Source organism: Vanacampus margaritifer, chromosome 10, assembly GCF_051991255.1.
Source record: "Vanacampus margaritifer isolate UIUO_Vmar chromosome 10, RoL_Vmar_1.0, whole genome shotgun sequence".
Classification (NCBI taxonomy): Eukaryota; Metazoa; Chordata; class Actinopteri; order Syngnathiformes; family Syngnathidae; genus Vanacampus; species Vanacampus margaritifer.
The window spans coordinates 22,952,070-22,957,968 of NC_135441.1; positions in this window are offsets into that span (position 1 = coordinate 22,952,070).

A 5,899-nucleotide genomic window follows, 5' to 3' on the forward strand; every position below is an offset into this window, starting at 1 on the left:
TTTTTGTCCATTTTTGTGATTACATTATCTTCCAGCTCGCAATGGGGGAGCGTTCAGCCAGAGAATGCAGTGTACCGCGAAGCAAAATGGGTTCTTAGCGGGGCCAGAGTGGGGAATAATAATGACATAACTGTGTGAACCAATGCATAAACTATTCAGCCGCCTTCAGTGGGGAATGAGCAGGTGTGTGCGTGAGGGCTGCTTTTCCTTTCACCTTGTCACGATAATTTCATTTGTATCCTCCTAGCTAGCCGCATTTTCCAATGACAATTATTTATAGTTTACATTATATTCCATTAAACACTAGGACAGTTATATCTAACACCTGCAGACTAGTACTGTATCTGCTAATATTTTTAACTGTCGTTAGTATAATAAGTTAAATGGATAAAGATGTTGAATAAATAATAGCATGAGCTAAATCACTGCTATATAGTTGACTGCATTGTAGTGATTCTGTGCAGCAGCGTGAAAAAAATACCCGATTTCACTCAAATCAAACCATAAGTTATTATTTACTATAAATAATAAGTACCCAATTTCACTTAAATCAAACCAAAAGTTATTATTTACTATGAATAATATATATTTGTTCATCTATCTATCTATCGATGCCAGTGACGTGTAGTGACAATTCCATGTTCTTTCACTAGGTGGCAAAACGTACAACTATCAAGCGCACCTGTTGACATTCATTTAATAGATTTTTTTTTTTTACTTTTACTGAACATAAAAAGTTAATGTGTGAGTAAACTAAGATAATATATTTATTATTTCAGTATATAATTGATAATTTCTGTGACGTTTTTGTTAGGTGGTGTGATGTGAGATTTCCATCCTCTCTCTCCACTCATGTATCATGCTAGCAACAAAAATAAGGCAAAACGGGTCATTTGTCTTTTTCTTCTTCTTGACGTGACTGATGGCCACTGTTATCAGACAAATATAATTTAAGAGGGACTGAGCGAAGCAGAAAATGGATATCCACAGCGCAATTTGTGAATTATAGTCCTGCAGTGTCCGGAGCTAAGCTAAGCTAACAGGTAAGCTGGTGTTAGCATCATTTCTACTGCTATAATAGTTTGGTGGTATTTGTTTTGCCAGAGAAAATGCAGCGTTGTTGTTGGATGTAGTGTTCAACTTTATGGTTTGTGTTTACATTTCTGTGGTTGACAGCAGAGTCCACTGTATTCTAAATCTATTTTGATACGTCAAATAGCAAGCTAGTATTTTGATGTGTGTGTTTTGTTGTTGTTTTTTAATAGTTGTGGGTAGGGGTGACTAAAATGCCAGAAATTCATATTTTGTGCTTGTCTCTGTGTCCCATGACTTCAACCATCAATGGAAGAAAAGTGGTTCACGGAGGCTACTGGCTGTTGAGTACACACAACAATTTCTCATCTTCTTCATATGTTTGGGGGCGACGAGCCCAGGACATTTGACCGTCCCACAGTCTGACAGACAAGAGAGGTAGGCAATACTTAAAATGTGTGACATTGAAAAATACACAAAACAAAAGACATTTTTCAATATAAAATAACTGTAATTTGCTGCAATTATCATTCTAAAAAGATTCGTTTTTTTTTCAGCTATGATTTTTTTATTTTGGTTTTCCTTATGGTGTTTTGAAATGATTTATCTTGATCTCATTTTTTTTTTAGATCTCAAAAGCCTACAATTTGAACGGGGGGGCTTTTAATATCTCCTATGTAAATAGAAGCGTTCAACAGCTAAAGTGCAACAGATATGTGGTCTTGCTTTGAGGATTACCAGAAGCTTAGTTAGGCTAAAGTCACTAAAAAAGCAGGCTATTCCTCTTACAAACCGCAAGATGGGATCAACCTTTTTCTACGTGATGCACACTTCAAACTCCCTTCAACACTCCATCCAGCTCTAACTGGCTGCTGATTGCAAAGAAATCCATTGAAAAGTTTGTACTTGGCAGGTCAATAAAGTATTGCTTCATCAGCTCCTTTTCTCGCATTCCTAATCTCACAGCATTGGCTTGGGGATGCGCCAGCACCCTGTCTAGACTCTCCAGTTTCATCAAAGCCCATTAGAATGCATGCAAGAGGATTGGGGAGGGGGGCGGTGGGGGTTGCTATTATTCAAATTGTAGTTAACTGTGGCAGAAGCTGCATGCTACTGTCCAAAACTGAATTGATTTGCATTCGGCGCTCTCACTATGACACCACTTGTGAATTCTTTTTTGTTGGCTTCAACCTTCTGATGTTGGCCTTTAGACTTACGGGCATGATGAAAAGTTTTCTGCTGCCTCTACATTTCAACAAAGAGAATGTTTAAAATGTCCTTTGAATTAAAGAGGTAAAGTAGTAAGAGGGGGCACATTTTTAAGTACGGGAGATCAAACTGCAAATCTGGATCACCTGATGGATTCAAGCTGATTAGTCTCACATTCATGTTTTGGTTAGCCAGAATGTCACTGGATTGGTCAGATCTTGATTTTTTTTATTGCTTTATGACTGAACATTAGTGCTTATCCTCGAATGACCATATTTTGATATCCAAAAGAATGAAAAACAATGGAAACTGTACTTTTTCTTTTTCTTTTAAAGTGGACATATCCGGCCAAAGATGATTTTTGGCCACCCTAACGTATCCAGTTTCCCAATGAAAAATGAAATCCTGAAGAAATCTCTATTAACTCATTCACTGCCATTGACAGCTATAGACGTCAAAAATTCATTTTAACTTTTTTTTATTCGTTTAGCATCCCCCCCATTTTTATCAACAAGAGTATGAAAACCTAGATTTTTTTTGTACATTTAGAAGATATAAAATTTGTGATTAATCGTAAGTTAACTAGTGATCTTATGCGATTAATTACGATTACAAATTCTAATCGCTTGATGACCCTAATTTTTAATAATATTTTCTTTAAAAAAAATCTTTTAATTTTTAATAATGTTTTTTTTTAAAGATTTATTTTTTTTTTAAATTAGGGGCGTCAGGCGATTACAATTTTTAAACCTAATTAAATCGCAGGACTTCACTAGTTAACTCACGATGAATCACAAATTGTATTTCTGTTCTAATACAAAAAAAAAGAATTCTAGGTTCGCATACTTTTGTTAACAAAAGTTGGAAAATTTTTAAAACTAATAGAAATAGTTCAAATGAATTTTTGACGTCTATAGCCGTCAATGGCAGTGAATGAGTTGATAGCACTGCTTCCAAAAACAACCTAAACTTTTCTACATGTGTTTTTGTGTGAAATTAATTGTGTTGCTTCCCAAGATGCAAAACAGTGAAATATTTAATTTGACAAAATGGTTAGTACACATACAGCTATATTTTCATGATAAGAGCTTGTTGCAGCAAGTTTGACTAGTAAATGGTACAGTAAGATATAATGAGTAATTATACACGGACACCCAAAATACTACTAAGTTGATTGTTCAATGACATATAATATTCAAGTGGTATGATGAGATCCAGCAGTTGTATGGGCGAGATTTTTCATCATATTCATCTTGGGAAGTGCGATGTCTTTGAAAAGAATTTCCAAAGACGTCGCTTCATCATTCATTACTGGAATGCATGAAACTTGGTTGAATGAATCAGTCGTCACTGGAATCGATCTCATGGCATGTACTTGATATGTTGAAAGTTGAAATGTGGATCTTGGAAATTAAGAGAAGACGTGTTCTTACAATTCTTAAATTCATTGAATATGTTGAGTTGGTAGCACATGTGCAGGTTCTAAATCAGTGGGATTGGTCTCACAGAGTGTACTTGGAATTTGGAAGCCATTTGAATGATATGGTTCTCTGGAAGAAGGTCCACTAGTAGCTGTGGCAGGGTCATGCTCAGATATGGCTTCCATGCGTTGAATATTTGCATGCGGGAAAAAAGCTGCAGATTTGATGTCATCAAGCACTGGAGTAGACCAGGTTTCAAAACAATGTTCTTCTTGGTAAGGGAAACAAAAAAATGTTTCCGGAGTGTCGTCTTTATCCATTTCTGGAAACCATGGAAACTCTGGAGCTGGTTGCAAAAATTCAGCTTTGAAACCCTGAACAAATTCAATATCATGAAATGTACTTGGTATGTTGCAAGTTGTTGAGTCCTGCGGGTCTTTTACAGGAGATCGTTCTTCAAATATGCCATCATATTTAGGTGGTCTTGAAATGGAGGGAGCATCTTGGATTGGTGACATATGCGTAGTTTCTAAACCATCAGAGGCATTGGTTTTCGAAAGTCCAGTTTCCATGTATTCAGAATTTCCATATGGTAAAAAAGATGCCGATTCGAATCCATCGTTGGCTGTGATCTCATTAAGCACTCTTGGTGTAGTCCAGGTTTCTGAATCATGCGACTCTTGGAAATGAGAACTAGAAAACGTTTCCGGGGCGACATCCTCTTGATCCATTATTGCAATGCACGGAACATTGTTCCATAGTTTCATAAATTCAGCTTCTAAGTCATCATTGGAATCGATTTCATGAAACGAGCTTATGTCATGGAGCTCTTGTGAAGTAAGAGGAGACAGTTCTTCGAATACATCGTTATATTTAGCCAATACATCAAAGCGTGGGATAGCTTGGGTTGTTTGCTGGCGCGCATTTTCGAAACGGTCCGTAGTGTTGGTCTCAGAAAGTCCATTTGATGTGTTGAAAGTTGTTTGAGCTTTAACAGTAGACAGTTCTTCAAATGTACCATATGTAGGTAGTCTTGAAATGCAGGGAACATCTTGGCTTGGTAGCATATGTGCCATTTCTAAACCATCGGTGTCATTGGTTTTAGAAAGTCCGCGTTCCATATTTTCAGAATTTGCGTCTGGTAAAAAAGCTGCCGATTCTAAACCATCTTTGGCTGTGATCTCATCAAGCACTCTGTGTGCAATCCAGGTTTCGGAATCATGTGGTTCTTGCAAAGGAGAATTAGAAAACTTTTCCAAAGTGACATCTTCTTTATCCGTTATTGCAATGCATGGAGCATTGGTCGGTGGTGTCATAAATGTACCTTCCAAATCATTCTTTGTGTTGATCTCATGAAATGAACTTGTTAAATCGTGGAGCTCTTGTGAATTAAGAGGAGACAGTTCTTCTTCTACTTCATATTCAGGCAATAACTCAAAGCATGGAATATCTTGGATTGTTTGCTGATGTGCCTTTTTTAAACCGTCAGTCGTGGATGTCTCAGAAAGTGCATTTAAAATGGGGAAGTCATTTGAATTTTGTGGATCCCTGAAGCAAAGTTCTCCGTCTTCTGCCACTGCCTCATCATCTCCAGGGTTGCCTTCCATGCACTGAGGACTTCCATGGAGTAAGACAGCTGTAGATTCTAACCTGTCGGTGGATTTGATCTCATCCAGCTCACCTGAGGTAGGCCAGGTTGAATTCTGTAAATCTTGGGAATTAAGAGACAATAGTTTTTCCAATGTGTCGTCGGCGGCGTACGTCTCAAAAACGGCATTAGGAATCCGAAAGTCATTTGGATTTTGAGAATCACTGGAACAAAGTCCACTAGTTCCTCTCACTGCGTCATCGTCTCCATTTCTGTCTTCAACGTAATGAAGAATTGCAGATGGCGAAACAGCTGCAGATTTGAAGCCATCTGTGGATTTCATCTCATCAAGCGCACTTGAAGCCACAGTAAATGAATCAGGTTGTTCTGGGAAATGAGAACAAGACAACATTCCCAATGAGACATTATCTTCACTCATTACTGCAATGCATCCACCGTCTAGTGTTGCCTGCATTGATCCAGCTTCTAAAATATCGCTTAAAGGGATTTCATGAAATACACTTTTTATGTCATCATGAAGATCTTGAGAGTTAACAATAGACGGTTCTTTCAATCGATCATATTTAGCCAACTTAATGCATGAAAACTTATGTGTAGCTTGTAAACCATCAGAGGGACAGGTTTCAGA